Source organism: Delphinapterus leucas, chromosome 2 (assembly GCF_059928025.1).
Source record: "Delphinapterus leucas isolate spDelLeu-1000000601 "Yukka" chromosome 2, BTC_Dleu_Yukka2, whole genome shotgun sequence".
NCBI classification, from domain to species: domain Eukaryota; kingdom Metazoa; phylum Chordata; class Mammalia; order Artiodactyla; family Monodontidae; genus Delphinapterus; species Delphinapterus leucas.
Window position 1 is genome coordinate 67,873,024 of NC_143130.1, and position 16,651 is coordinate 67,889,674.

Sequence of the window (16,651 nt, forward strand, 5' to 3'; positions counted from 1 at the left end):
TGTGTCATAAGAACAGATGCACCTTGTTCCTCTCTCTTTCCAGGGCCCAGGATATTTTATTAAGGGGGCAGGTGCCCCGCCAGAAGAGTTTGCTTGTGGTTGATGCCCATGTCTCTGATGCCCGGGGAGGCCTAAAGCCCTCTGTGTTGGGAGTTACTGCGCTTCCCTGACTTGGTCCCCAGCAGACAGTCCAGGCCTTGGAAGCGCTCTTCATGCCTGAGGAAGTGGAAAACGCATCAGCAGTTATTTGGACCTGCAGCCTGTGTGTGGTGTCCAGGGCCTCACAGTGGACCCCACCGTGAACATCATCCCAGCATTGCCTCCTTCAGGAAGACTTCCCTGAATGTCCCCTCCCCGGATGGGTTTGGTACTCTTTCCTCATGCTTTGCACACCCCCTCTACCGTCTCGCTTATCCCACTGTTTAACAAATGTTTTCCTTCCCTGCTTCAGTCTCCTCCCCCTGCTCAGCTGAGAGTTCTTGAGGATTAAGAACTGTGTTTTATTGACATTCAGTGACTGTTTGTTGAATGAATGAACGTGGAATTATCTGAGGTTACATGTCCAATAACATGGATTGAGCAAACTCTGCTAAAAGGTTGCCAGGGTCTCATGCTTTCCTGCCTGCAGCTCTGGGATCTCAGTGTCCTATCTGCCCAGAGGTGGCTCCCGGGCATGAGGGCCATGAGCAAAGAGAGTGAAGGAGACTTCCGAGGGCACTGCTTTGATAACTCACAAGACTTTCCCCCAATTCCTCCATCCCCACAAGGGAAGCCTTGCTCCATTTGTTCGCTCCAGGCTCCAGGTCCAGCACCTGCCCTGGACCAGGGTAGGGTGGGGTCCTGAAGGAACCCTCCATGGTAACTGGGGCTCGCCCTGACCTTGTGCCTGGAACTTGGAGTGGGGAAAAGCGATGGCCCAGAATGTACCCCCGGCTCCTCCCTGGGTGACTGAGGGCTGGGTCCTGCATCTCCCTGAGCCTCAGTTTCTCCCCTGTGCATGCTGTGAGGAGTGCCCGGCTTGGAATACTGCCTGGCATGTGAGGTGTGTTCAGCGTTAGCTACTCCGATGATGACGACGATAATGATAATGTTTATGATGAAAGAGAAGATGACGATGATGAAGAAAAGGACTCCGTGTCACTCCCTTGGGCTGCCTGCTTGGTATCTGAGCTCCCCTGAGACCAGGACCTGCCTGGGGCCCCATCACCTGCTATTTCACCTCCTCTGTGCTGTCTCCCGGGATCTCAGCATGCTACCTGCCCCTGGTGTCCCTGTCTGCTGGTGAAATGGAGCAGGACCCTATGATCCTCCCCTCCCCACCATGTCCTCCACCTGTCTTTTGTCTGTGGAAAAACTTTAGTCAAAGTTCAGGGCTTCCCTGGTGGTGCAGTGGTTGAGAGTCCGCCTGCCGATGCAGGGGACGCGGGTTCGTGCCCCGGTCCGGGAAGATCCCACATGCCATGGAGCAGCTGGCCCCATGAGCCATAGCCGCTGAGCCTGCGCGTCCGGAACCCGTGCTCTGCAGCGGGAGAGGCCACAACAGTGAGAGGCCCGCGTACCGCAAAAAAAAAAAAAAAATAAGTTCAATCAGAGAAGTAAAAAAAAAAAAAATGCAGAAACAAAGAAAAGCAGTCAAACAGCACAAAATGATAATAGTTTAGTCATTAAAATCAAGGGCCTTTAGTTCCCCCTCAGGGGCTAGAGGTAATATTCTGAGCCATGTCCTTTGAGCTGTCTTGTAGAGACTGAAACTGCCACCAGGTGGAAGAAGTGAACTACATGATGACCAGGCTGTAGTCATGACACCAGCTGCCACAATTCTGAGAACTGGCCTCAAAGACATGGAAACAAACCGACTGTGGAACTGAAGATTAACTGTGCTTAGAACAGTCAAGATGATGCTGATCAGATCACCGAATGACCAGTTTCAAGACGACTGTCAGAGCTGACTGTGCTGTTTCTGCCTGTGGCCCCCTCCCTCTGTCTATAAAAGCTCTTGCCCACTGATTGCCAGTGGGGGGAGTCAGTCTTTGGACATGAGTCTGCCATCCTCCCCAGTTGCCGACCTCCAGAATAAAGCAAACTTTCCTTTCCACCGACCTTTCCTCTTTATTGTCTTTGAGCGGTGAGCAGCTAGAGCCCCACTTTCGATAACAAGTTTTTGCGCCCAACGTGGGACTGCTGCGCTCTTACGGCATCTGGCTCGCCTGGGTTTTAGAGAGTAGAGCCACTGGCCATGACAATGGGCCGGGATGGCTGTGATGAGCCCGCTGCTCGTGGCTCCTGGCCCCGAGAAGGGGGTTTGGGGGGATGTTCCTAGCAGCTGCAGAAACCATTTGTTTCGGGGGTCCTCCCAGTTTTTTGCCAACTGGTTCTATCTGCCATTGAGGACCATTTATGTTGGGGAAGTGTTTGTTTGGGACTCTATCGATCATCCTCTAGGAGGATTTGTGGTAGTTCTGTCTTCTGGTGTGTGAGTGCATATTCCATTTGTATGATTGGTATTCTTGCTGCCTTTTGTAAAATGGGCAATTCAGGTTCATTTCATTAGAAAAATTTAAGCTATGAAACCATGACTAAAGAAAAAGAAAGATGCTTTATTTATTATTATTATTTTTTTTTTGCGGTACGCGGGCCTCTCACTGTTGTGGCCTCTCCCATTGCGGAGCACAGGCTCCGGACACGCAGGCTCAGCGGCCATGGCTTACGGGGCCCAGCCGCTCCACGGCATGTGGGATCCTCCCGGACCGGGGCACGAACCCCTGTCCCCTGCATCGGCAGGCAGACTCTCAACCACTGCACCACCAGGAAAGCCCCAAAGATGATTTTTTTAAACACTGTATGGCAACAGTATTCTTTAGACTCTGGGAAAAAAATTGGTTAAGATGAAACTCATTTGAAACTCCAAAACTGGCTTTTTTTGCATGTGTAGTTAGAGAAAGCGGGCTTGATAAAATACTTTCTTCAGAATTCTGACCCTGAGAAAATAAAAATATGCCTAGGAGAAAGTTTGAAGTTAACTTTTTATCATGTCCTTGAAATACAGACACAGCCCACTTTGTCTGAGACTTCAGCCTTGGGTTAATTAGTAAAATTTCAACCCAAGGGGAAAAAAAAAAGAGGAAAGAGGGCTTGGATTTATTTAAACACACATCTTGTACCACGTTAAAGAGAAATTATGCTATAAAAATGTATGTTTTTAGAGGTTATGGAATATGTTCTTAAGTTTGCCAATCAGAAAATGCTGATGTAATAGTTCAGTTACTTGTTTCTTGGTTTTGTTAAGGTTTTTAGGGGTTAAACATTGTAATATGTAAAAATGATAAGGAAAGCATTTCAGTAAGTAAAGCAAGTAGGATATGTGTTGTCGGAGAGAGAAAGTATAAAGAATGGAGATATTTTTGTTGAGAAAAAATGATGGTAATAATTTTGTCCTACACAAGTGGATAAAGAAGATGTGATATATATGGAATATTACTCAGCCATAAAAAAGAATGAAATTCTGCCATTTGTAGCAAAGTGGATGGACCTAGAGAATATTTTGTTTAGTGACAATAAGTCAGATAAAGAAAGACAAATTCTGTATGATACCCCTTATAGATGGAATTAAAAAAACATACAAATGAATGTATATGTGAAACTGAAACAGACTCACAGACATAGAAAACTAGTGGCTGCAAATGAAGAGAGGGAAGTGGAGAGGGACAAATTAGGAGTATGGGATTAGCAGATACAAACTACTATACATAAAATAGATAAGCAACAAGAATATATTGTACAGCACAGAGAATGATAGCCATTATCTTGTAATAACTTGTAATGGAGCATAATCTGTAAAAATACTGAATCACTATGCTGTACACGTGAAACTAATATAATATTGTAAATCAACTATAACTTCAATTTTAAAAAAGAATATGAAACAGAAAAAGTGAATAAAATAATTTTGTCCTACAGGTGGAAGTTTCTGGATGGGAAAGAATGGGACAAATTAATATAAATACATGAGTCTGCCCTCCTCCCACCGCAACCCCCAGTTGCTGACCTCCAAAATAAAGCAAACTTTCCTTTCTGCCAATCTTGCTCTTTATTGGCTTTAGAGCAGCGAGCAGCTGGACCCCACTTTTGGTAACACTGGAACACCGCTTGGGCACCTCCCTGACTCCACTGTGTGTGATTCGGCCTCTGCCTCCTGCCTGGCCCACTGCCCTTTGTTACCGGCGTCCGGTTCCACCCCTAAGCACCTGGTATTCCTGGTTGACCATACCTCCATGCCCCCATCTCTCCCTTCCAGGAGAAAACCACCCACCTGGTGCATGCTGCTGCCTTTTACTTCCCCAGACTTTATTTTGTCTTCGGAGAAACTGCCAGGAGACCATCCACGTCCTTAAAGCCCTTGCCTCCCCCTGGAAACCACCTTGCAGGCCCCCTGACCACCAGTGATGCTGGAGGGCCGATTGCTTGGTTCTTGTTTATTACACATACATTGATATTCAGCAGTGGAAACTGGACAAAAGATCAAACCCAGGACTTTCTGGGTCTGTCTGTGGTCGTTTTTCTTCCCATCATGTCGAGAGAAGAGGAGAGTCCAGCTGAAAGTTGAAACCTTGATCTTAATGATCAGTTCTACAAAGCTCACCCTCACCCTCTCACAGTGCTGTTTCAAAGACTGCTTGGGGGCAGCCGAATATACCATATGTTATGAGGCTGAGTTTAGAAGCAGAAAAATAAATTGTTACTATTATGGATGAAGCAATTATCACACATCTATTTTTAATCTCTTCTTCCTTTTAAAATAATGGAGGCTGTCTTTTCATAAGAGGAAGAATCCAGACTTTGATATAAGGGAAGGTGCAAAAAGCTCTCCTTTTTCTAGCTGAAAATGCTAATTGAGCCGCACTTATTTTTTTAACCTTCATTAACTGCATTAGCCTGCATTAACACCTTTCAAAATCTCTTTAAAATTGTGTTCAATTCACTTTCTGTAATCTCTCCGTTTCTGGGAGTGTGGAATTACTTTGATCCTCATCTTCATCTTTTCTTTGATGACAACTTTGGGTTTAATTTGTATTTGGGAACTGAAATGCAAATTTGCCATTACCCTCACTCCCCTCCCGCTCCCGCTCTGCTAGGGTGGTGAGAACCCAGATGAATATTGATGCTGCGTGTCCCTGGCCAGAGGACCCTCCCAGCCCCTTCCAGGTCCCAGGTTGGGATAACATAGTTTACTCTGCTCCTGTAGGTTCTGGGCATTCAAGAAAGTTGCATAAAGTACTCAGTGTTGTGCCTTCCCTTGGTAAACCTTCAGCCAGTCATAGAAATGGTTCTTTGTTTTTCAAAATTTTATAGGAAGCTTCTTTCTTGTCTCTGAATATTGCTTTTCTTTGTCCTTTGCCATGGTGCCTTGATGTTGGGGAGAAAGCTCTGGACATTTTTAAGAGAAGAAAGACATAAAACTATATTGGTTTCCCATTAAGTTAAACATAGAATTGCCATAGGACCCAGCAATTCCACTCCTGGTATAGATCCCAAAGAATCGAAAACAGATATTCAAACAAAAACTGGTAAGTGAATGTTCAGAGCAGTATTATTCACCATAGCCAACAGGTGGAGACAGCCCTAATGTCCATCACCTGATGAATGGATAAATAGCATGTGGTATATCCAGGCAATGGAATATTATTCAGCCATGAAAAGGAATGAAGTAATGAAACTCGCTACAGTGTGGATAAACTTGAAAACCTAATTCTAAGCAAAAAAAGCCAGACACAAATGCCACGTATTGCATGATTCCATTTACATGAAAAGTCCAGAGTCAGCAAATCCTTAGAGACAGAAAGTAGAAGAGTGGTTGCCAGGTTGGGGTGGGGGAAGGGAGACATGGGGAGTGACTGCTCAGTGGGTATAGAGTTTCCTTTTGGCATGATGAAAATGTTCTGGAACTAGAGAGTGATAATGGTTGTACCACATTGTGAATGTGCTACATAACAATAATGATCAATATTATGCATATTTTACCCCAATATAACAATAAAAAGGATATTGGTTTCTCCAAAGAGAACTGGGTTTGACCTCAAGATAATATCAACATCAGGCCTGGGTTTATGGATGTGGGGAGACACGAGGAAGTGTGGAAGTATGGAAAGAGAATAGCTTTTGCAATCAGAGAGACCAAGGTTGGGTTGTCATCAACTGCACTCCTTCCCAGGCTGCACCTGGGCATGTTATACGGTGGCTTTGGGAGCCCAGCCTGTTTCTTCATCTGTAAAATAGGAATAATAGTACCTACCCACACGTGGTTATTGAGAGGATGAAGACAGATGACGTGGTTAATTTTCCTAGCACTCGTGGATGCTCAATGAGAAAATTGCCCGCCTCCCCTCTGTATCAACTGTGGTTATTTTTATTGCAAGCAACAGAAACCGATTTTAGTGGACTGAACAAAATGAGAAACTTCATTGGAAGACACCTGGGGCATTCCAGAAGTCAAAGGCGAGTTGCTTTGAGGAGGGCAGAGCCAGGCTGCTCCTGTGACCTGCAGCCTCCAGCTGGTGAACCTTCCCTCTGCCCCAGCCATCCCCTTGTATCTCCCTTTTTAGTCTATTTAATCTATCTCTCCCTTTTTAATCAGACTCTAAGGGGAGAGTCTGATTGGCCCAGCTTGGAAGACAGGGGTGTCATCCTTGCCTGGGGCAAAAGGTCTTGGAGTACCCTTATGAGCCTGGGAGCCCTCTCCTGCATCCATCAAGGGCTGTTCCCAGAGAAAGGGAGACCTGAAGCAGTCACCCACTGGTGCCCACTACACTGCCCCTTAGTGGCTGGGGTGGGGTGGGGGGTGAGGAGAAGCAGGGCATGCAGAGAAGTGGAGCAGCAGCCCTAGATGCAAGCCTGACCTCCCCCTGCCTGGTATCCCCTCCTCTACCCTTCCTCTAATTGGAAGATGCAGCTTCCAGCATCTTCATGGCTCTGCACCTTGGCTCATCCCATTCTCCTTTCACTTTTCACCACAACATAAGACTGATAGAACTCCTCATGCTCAATTGTAAGTTCACCTCCTCCTTGGAGCCTTCCCTGATTAGCCCCCGCCCCAACTACATCTTATCTCCCTCCTCTGTTTCTCTTTCCCAGCATCATGCACAGGGCTCTGAGCACAGACTGCCGAATGATGCCCCTAGTGCTGTTCAACTTTTCACAGAGTGTGTGTGCATGTGTGTGTGTGTGTGTGTGTGTGTGTGTGTGTATTATGTGTGTATTGCGTGTGTGTGCGTCTGCAACCCTGCCGTGTGGTCTCCAGTGCTGCATCACTCATTTGTAGCTTTTGTAGCACCAGCACAGTTTCTAGTGATGTAAAGGGGTGTTTAGGAGTCCAGGATGACTGCAAGGGGATAGAGGAACCCCCTAAAGGGCAACGAGAACTTACCGATGGAAAAGGACCCTGCTACCCAGTGAGTCTGCAACCATCCTGGGCAAGGCTACAGAAAGAGGGTTGGCCTGCGGGACTGGGGTCTCAGGCCACTAGAGGTCTATTTGCATGAAGACCAGAAGTTCTCATAGGAAAAATCTCACCCTAAGGGAAAGAGGAGGAGGTGCACAAGTGTGACCCTTCTCAGAGCAGCGGTGGGGCGACTCTAAGCGTACCTCACGCTGTCCGCTGTTCAGACTCCCAGGAGGTAAAGCCCACACCACTGCACCCGCTCAGGTGCAGGATTCTCACGGGGAGCGGGGAGGGGTAAGACTTCCACACGTTTGAATCTTGCTGTGCCCCTCACCGACCGTGTGGCTGAAAGCAAGCCTCTTCGTCTCAGTTTCCTACTCAGCACGATGGGCACAAAAACACCCGTTTTGCAGCACTGCTGAGATTAAAGGTAACGAATTCAGAGCACCTCCCGCTGTGTAGGTGACTTGAAGACTTAGGGCTGGAGGATGTGGGCGACAACTCCAGGAGTCTGTAGGGGATTATCTGTGGAAAGCCTATTTGCTCTGAGGTGATGGCGGGAGACGCATTTGGGAGAAGCGGCTGGCTCCCCTGCGTGTGGCCCGGCTGGTGTGTCCAGGCAGTTGGCCGGGGCTGGTGAGCTGGGAGAGGCAGACCTTCCAGGCAAGCGATCCTCCCCTGTTTGTTCACTTCCACAAGTTGACTAAGACAGTAAGTTTTTCCTATTCTGAACTGAGAAACCGCAAAGACCCATAGCTGCTGAGATGGATGTGGAAAGGGGTACATTTTCACCCTCTCACAAGAGGCAGAGTGCCAGGGCAGCAAACCACAGAATGAGCATAGCATATTTTCCTGCAAGGTCAATTTTCCTGGAAGATTTTAATATAAACTCAAACATGTCGAAAGCAAAATTCCCATGAATTTTTTTTTGTGTGTGTGGTACGCGGGCCTCTCACTGTTGTGGCCTCTCCCGTTGTGGAGCACAGGTTCCGGACGTGCAGGCTCAGCGGCCATGGCTCACGGGCCCAGCTGCTCCGTGGCCTGTGGGATCTTCCTGGACCGGGGCATGAACCCGCGTCCCCTGCATCGACAGGCGGACTCTCAACCACTGCGCCACCAGGGAAGCCCCCCATGAATTTTTTAGATGAAAATCTGGGAGTTTTTCACGGTTAGAAGGGACTCTTCAGTTATACTGCAGCCTCTGAAAGTACCCACTCATTTCCACCCAAGACTGACTTTCGTGGAAAAGTCCAGGTAACTCTGGGTTAGATGTGGGACCACTGGGCTCTAACCCCAGCTATAGACTTTTAGATTCCAATCTCTCTTCTGAAACTTGGAACCGCTCTCAGGACAAAGCTGAGCTATTGCTGTGCCTCTAAGCTTCCAAATTCCAGCCAGAAAAATCAAGAAGGAGGAGACATACACGCAGCCTGAGGCCATGACTCAGTAACCCTCCAGCTGTTACATCCCATGGGACATTTTACTGTGACACAGGAAGTGTCAAGGAATCACAGGCTCTCCTGTCACTCAGAAAAAATGTGGGGGTCATTCCAGGTCATAATCAGCCTGAACGTTATTCTTTTTCTTACATAAAAGCCCGGGCTGCCTGCAATGTCTCTTGCCATCCCAATGCAGACACAGAGAGATCAAAATAAAGGGGATTCTTTTAACCTCCCTGCTGAGGTTTGATGGTTAGCTAGTCCAGGCTTTACCTACTAGCTGGTGACTTTGGGTAAATTATTTAAACTTTTTAAGGCTTAGTTTTCTCATCTTTAAAATGGGACTAATTGATGATACTTTCCTTAAAGCACTGTTGGGAGAATTTGGTGAGGCAGTGAATAACAAAGAGCTTAGTCCAGGGTCTAGAACATGACAGACACTTGGTGCATGTTAACTATTATTATTAAAACTAGGAAAGCTACAAAAACTGTTAGAGGGATTGGGGAATATGGGAAATGGAAGCCAAATCTCAGAATTTCCCTCCAGCAATACTTAAAAAAATGAATTAAAAATTGTAAACTCCAATAAGCAAGCAATCATTGACAGCAACTACATGAGGAAAGACATGTCCCGGTCCCATGAATGTTAATATTGATGGCTAAGAAAAGAAGATTCTGGAGTGGGATGGAGAGATGCAGCACAGTGAGGCTCCTCTTAAAGTAGATAAAAATCTAGATTTTTTTTTTTTTTCCCCAAGAAGACCTCCAATCTGGAGAGATGCAAAATGACTGGGCTTCCTTCCCCTTTTCCTTTTCCATCTTGGGAGTAGTGGGAAAGCTTCAGGGATGTGAAATGGGAGACAGTAGAGAGGGAGGTGACCCCCCCTCCGACAGAAATGAAGGCTTCAGGGCTACGTTCCTAATTATGGGGGAGACCCATGGCTCAGGATCTTCCCCATGGTGATGGAGCACATCTTCAAAGCAGATGGAGAAAACCCTGGGCCAGGCCACTTAGCAAACTTTGGAAGAGAAAGCAGAACCCAGCTACTCTAACCAAGGGTGTGTCTTGCCTGAGTTCAGCTCCCCCTCACCTCGCACCCTCCACCATCCCTCAGGATTCCAAAAAGTAGCCAGAAATGCTTTCCCCAAGCCTCAGCCAGGAGACAAAACCAACTGGTCTCAGGTGTGGCAAAAAGCGCTGAGAAGCGCCGTCACTATATCAGTGCCAACAAGAAGTCCAGAACTCTCCAAAGGAAAGAAAATAAACAGAAAACACAGCAACTACACAAACGTGCTATAGCCAAGAGAGGAAAGTACCCAACTTAGAGGAAAAGATACTCATGAAACAGAAGGGGATTCTCCACTAATGCTTCATATATAGAACAGCTTCGTAAATCCATAAATTCTAACTCTAAGATACAAGAGAGCATAACAGAATGGGATAGAGATTGCAAAGCTACAGAAATAAATGGAGGACCCAAATCTTCACATATACTAAATAAATTAGAAAGAGCCAGCAAGGAACTGACACAGTTGAACATAGACAAAATTGAGATTACTGACACAGAGAACGGGCTTAATGAGGTAGAAGAAAAAAAGAAAGAGATTATAGCAATTAGAGCGGAGTTACTAGATATCAACTGAGATGGAAATGCTCCAATATGATCTTAACAGGTGTTGCCTGAATTCAAGAACCCAATGAAGGATAAAGAGAATGTCCTCAAAGATGGACCAGACAACGTCCCTATGATGAAGAAAGGAATAATCCTGCAGATCAAAAGAGCACAGGGTGTTCCAGGAAGATGTGATTATAAATACTCATTGCTGAACATAGCTTAGGTGGGCTGTTGAACTTCCAGGATAAAGAAAACAGTATCTTTGGATATCAGGAAAGCAAAAGCAAATCACCTACAAGGGTTGTGAGATGATGGGGGGGAGGGGGGGAGGAAATCAGGCTGACTGTGATCTTTCTGTAACGTAATCATCAATCCCCGAAGACCATAAAATAATGTCTCTAACACTCTGGGAGGAATAGAGTGTCATCTAAGAATGTAATACACAGGCATGCTATCATTTAAGTACAAAGACCAGGCAGACACACATTCTCAAATGTAAGAGAACTCGTGAGCACAGCAGATGTGAACCCTTAGTGGGCTCTACTTGATAAGGAAATCCAGCCAAATAAGTTATGAATAAAAGCAAAGGATTCAGGAATTAAGAAAGACTGATGGTGACCAGAAATGTATTTAAAAATAAAATTTCAAACAACTATGGGAGATATGGTTATCAAACATGAAATCATAAACCTTATTAAAATAATATAATAAAAATAGAAAAATCAAAGGAGATATGAAAATACAGAGTGGGGAATCAGTTGATATTGTTTATCATACAAACATGTAGTTTAAGAAAATATTGATTACAATATATAATGCTTTTTTCATAATCTCTTTAGTTAACCTTACAGGAATCTTAAAAAAAACTTTTTTTGTGATAAAGAACATTTATTCGAAGTTCAACAATTTCTTCTGTTTCATTTCAGTTTCTTTTTCTGCTGATAAATTTATGTAAAATTAAATTTAATACTTTTAATTAAAATAGCATATATGGTATCATCCCATTTTTATTAAAGTATTTCTGACTTTCTCTTTACATATGTATCCAATTATTTGGCTTTCTCTTCATATAATGCAGAGAAAGTTATCTGCAACGATGTTTGCCTAATGTTAATAATGGTTATTTCTGGGTGATAGTTAACTTTGTACTTTTCTGCATTGCTTAAGTTCTTCATAATGAACATATGTATATTTTTTAAAATAAAAAGTATACAATGATTTTTTTTCTGTTTACTGTTGTAGCAAACCCTGAACATAGTTATGCCAAAAAGTTAACAGTGTTTTTAATTCTGGGTGTTGGGAATGGGACACTGTTCTTTCCTAGTGAGTATTTTTTTTTTTTTGGTATTTTTCCAATTTTTAAAAATGAAAAATTCTAAATTTAATAAAGTGATGCAAATAAAGAAGAAGAAATAGACATTTTGCAGAAGGCACACTTTGAAGAAAAGCAAATCATCCTAGTTCCGGAAGTTGACTAAAGTCTGTGGAAGTGATAGGAACAGAAGCGGGGAGTGCTGTAGGAATCAGCAGGATAAGACTCAGAATCTAAAGACTAACCTGTGGGACTTCCCTGGTGGTCCAGTGGGTAAGACTCCACGCTCCCAATGCAGGCGGCCTGGGTTCGAGCCCTGCTCGGGGAACTAGATCCTGCATGCGTGCCACAACTAAGAGTCTGCATGCCACAACTGAGAAGTCCACATGCCACAACGAAGATCCTGCATGCCACAACTAAGACCTGGCGCAGCCAAAATAAATAAATGAATGTATGTATGTTAAAAAAAAAATAATAAAGACTAACCCATGAGTGATTGCAGTGCCTCCGAATTCTTGATGCAAAACGTGGCCATTTCAGCAAAGACTGTCATGGGGTAATAGGTAGGTAGGTAGGTAGATAGATAGATAGGTAGATAGATAGATAGAAAGATGATAGGTTATTGAGAGAAAGGGTTCCAGAGGAGAATCCTGGATGAAAAGGAGCCAGATGATGAAGAACAAAAGAATTTTGATGGAATGCCTCTTCTCTCCATACATTTGATGAGGGGTTTCTCAATTCTCCATGTATTTAATGGGGTACCTGGTAGAGCCTGGATTTTAAAATAAAATTGGAGCTGGAAAACTCCTCTGGGGACCTGTAAACACTTGAAGCAGTCTAAGGTGGAGATTGGAATTCATTTCTTGGGCAGTTCTGGGAGGGACCTCTTTGTTGCAGCCTTTTCCTTGGGGCAGCAAGTACCTGTCCATTTTCCTTGGGGAAGCTCTGAAACATGAGGGAAGTGCAACAGAGGCAGAGTCTGCAGGCTGAGATGTTCAGTGTTTTGTTTAGAATGTACCTGGTATGTTAGGAGAGTCTGGTCCTGTGTAGTTAGGGTCCTACCTGCACCCCACTCCCCCATCCAACACCTAGATTTACAATATTCTCACAGTGGGTTCATGTCCTCTCTTCTTACATTTTCTCCCGAGATATCTGGAGCCAAGAATCAGGCCGAGATGGATGTGGGAGCCGCATACCCTCTTGCCCGCAGATCGGGGAGGGGTAGGGGTGACTGTGTGTGGAACTGGACTTGAGCTGCCTGCCGTTGTACCAAACAGGGTGACACCGAAAACCGGGAGTCATTTTGATTGTCACGTCTGGACCCTGGTGTTTGGACCACACCTGCAGGGCCTGGGATCTCTCTAGGAGGAAAGGAATGTCCTGGGGCAGCAAAGGACACAGGCCTTGCACTGGGGAGGGGAGGATTTTCTCCTCTCTCTGTGGCCAAAACGAGTGGACTTCGAGGTCTGCAGACTCCTAGAGATTCCCGGGGCTTCTGGAGACAGGGCTGTTCCCCTCTACATGGAATCCTGCTAGGAGCCGGGCAGACTGTAGGTCAGGTTTTGATTATGAGCTTTAAGATGAGTAACTTCTGGTAGCAGCTGTGGTTGGTCTCCATGTTGTACAGATCTCACTCCTAAGCCTTCAGTAAAATTGTGTTGAAATATCAGCTCGGTCTTAGGTGAGTTCGAGGGTGGAGATGCTGGATTGCGTCCAGGACTGAGATGACACAGCAAGGGGAATGGCGGGTGCAGTGGCCTGGAGAATCAAATTATGAGATGGTAGGCAGTGACCCCCCTGTAGTGGAGCTGTGTCTGGGGCAGGGAGGTCAAGTAATAAGAAACAATCAGAGTGTCCTAGGAACATGTTCATATTCCGTGGGGAGGCTTAGAAATCCATGGAGAAGAATCCCAGGAAATACTGTCTCCCACCCCCCCGGCTGCCACAGGAGATGGATGCTTGGACTGCTGCTATGGGGTTATTAAAAGAAAGGTGACCCTAGAAATCTGGAGGATGGAAGCATTTGGGTTACTTGTCGGAACTCTTAGGTCGAGTGTGCATCTGCCCGTCCTCATTTTAGGGAACGCTCAGTCATTCTCACCCGAGCATTTGGGGGTTGCTCTAAAATCCTGACTTTAAAGGCACTTGCTGACCTCGCTAAAGGGAGGGCCCTGAGCCAGCTGCAGCCAAGTGACAAAGGGCAGCTAAGATCTCAGGGGCGGGGGATGGTGTGGGTGCCCATCCCTGAGAGGAGGGGCTGGATGAGCTGCATTCCTCCCTGGGGCCCCCTCTGCTCACAAACATGCCAGCCAGGCTGCATTCCCCCCATGGCTTGAAGTTCCCTGTCCCAGCAGGACTTTCTTCTTCTTTCTTTAGACGAAGTCTGCAGGAGTGGATCTAGGAACTGAAATTTCCCTGTTCTCCACTTCACTTCATCCCTGCAATGCAGCTTGTGGAAAATAGACTTTATTTTTTTCTTTCTCCACCCTAACTTCCCTCACCCTCCATCTCCATTGTGGGTGTTTTTTTTTAAATCATTTATCTGGTTTCTTCATATTTTCTAACATAACTCATATGCCCATGGTAGAAAACTGATCTCTTTTAATGTGGGGGGACTATAATCTTGAGAAGCCTGCGAGGTATTGCAATTGGGCTGTTGTATCTTTCTGTGGCCGGACAAAGGGCACCTGCTGCTGTCCGAAGTCTTCAGAGTGCTGCAGGAACTAAGCTGCAGTGCCAGGAGAGCAGAGGAGCGGCCACTGGGGGGCGCTCAAGTCTGTGGGCTGCACTGGCCGTGGTAGTGGCCTTGCTTGGTAGGAAGAGGGCGCTGTGGAGCCACGCACAGAGCACTGTAACTTCGGGCCCCCGCCAGTCACACCTTGAAGGATTCACCTTGGAGATCCACTTGGTATGTTGCAAACCCTCCACTTGGTCCAAGAACACCCCACCAGCAAATTCCATCTTCTACCATTCAACCCTTATTATGTTCAGGGCCTTAAGGCACCTGGGTAGGGTACCTTAAAAAGATGATTACGGGCTTCCCTGGCGGCGCAGTGGTTAGGAGTCCGCCTGCCGATGCAGGGGACACGGGTTTGTGTCCTGGTCCGGGAAGATCCCACATGCCGCGGAGCGGCTGGGCCCGTGAGCCATGGCCGCTGAGCCAGCGCGTCCGGAGCCTGTGCTCCGCAACGGGAGAGGCCACAGCAGTGAGAGGCCCGTGTACCGCAAAAAAAAAAAAAAAAAAAAAAAGATTACATTTCATCTTCACAATCACCCTAGAAGAGAGATGTTATCAATATTATTCCTATTTTATGGGAGGGAGCAAACGGAGACTTAGAAGGGATAGGGAAGTCGCTCAAGGTCAAGCTCATCCAGCTAGCCAGGAGTGGAACTGAGAATCTCAACTCACACCACTGACCCCGAAGCCCAAGCCACAAGCCACTACTTCTCTGTGTTGCCCCCAGTGTCGAGCTGAGAAAGCATCATAGTTCCCATGGGGGAGGGGAGGGTTTTGCCCCGGCAGCAGGAAGCCCACTAGCCCTGCCCAGGTGTCAGCTGTTACAGAACTGCCATTTCATAGGGGTTGCTCTGGTTTTCACAGAGGGCCATCAGGCCTGACCAGGAAGAGGAGACTTTAGGTCCGGTCTGCCTGGGGATGCTGGTGTGCAGGGTGTGTGGTGTGTGGGGTGCAGCTGCTCTCCCTGGGGGTTCCTGGGTCTGAGCCAATGACGTCAGGGCTGTGAAGGCTGTTTGCTGGCTCAGGGGCCGTTCCAGCTGTGGGGACCCCTGGCTTGTCTGCAGGGGGGAGCAGAAATCGTGCTGAGCCTGGTCTCCAGTGAGGAGGAAGGCGTAGCATCACTCCAGAAAGGCTCACGTCCATGGAGCACAGTAACAGGAGACTATTTTGAAATGGGGGTGTGGGGTAAGGATGGGGGTGCCCTCTGGGAAATGGGAAAGCCAGGCGCATGTCTTGTCAATCTAAGTTTCCTGTGACATCTCATGGTCAACAGAAACAGCTTCTTAGAACTGGAAGTACAGACCAAATCAGCCACAAGAGGAACTTGTAGATCACTGTGTCTGAAATCCTCATTTTACAGATGAGGAAACTGAGGCTTGAGGGAGGCTGTGACTCATCTAAGGTGATAAAATCAGTGAGGGGCAGAGGTGAACAAGCTCCTGATGCCTTACCACACTTGTGGGCCACCCAAGGCCTTCCCTGCAGTGACCCTGGGGACTTTGGCCATCTTATTGGAGACTAAATCCATGTCACCCCCTCCCTACTCCCTGTGCCACCTCCTCCTAGGCCAAACCAGACCTTCCCTTCCTCTGCCCAAGCTGTTCGTTCCCACCTCCAGGCCTTGGCCCACACTGTCCCTCTGCCTGGCCCTGCTGGGGCTGCTGGTTTATCCCACTGGCTTTGCCTATAGAACTCCTCCTCATTCTTTACAACCTGGATCAAATATCAACTCTTCCAGCCTCCCCAACTGGAAGCGGTCCCATCTTCCTCTTTATTCCCGAATCCATTGTTTGGGCTTTTCTGTAGGATGAGTTATCTGCTTTCTCTCTCTTTATCACAACAGTTTACAAAGTGCATGTCTTCCTTGGGACACTGGGAGGTGAGAAGGGTGAGTACTGTAACCCCCTGTTTGGACATGAGAATGTTAGATGACTAATGAGTGGCAGAGCAGAAGCCAGGTCTCCCGACTCCCAAACCATCTGGACAGGAGCCAGCCCGCTTCCTCTGCAGAACCACCTCTGTTGGCTCTGGGAATGAATCCCCCGGAGCTGTGCAGTGCACAGCCTGTGCGACTGTATTCCACAGCCCTGACTTTGTGCCTGGCTCAGGGTC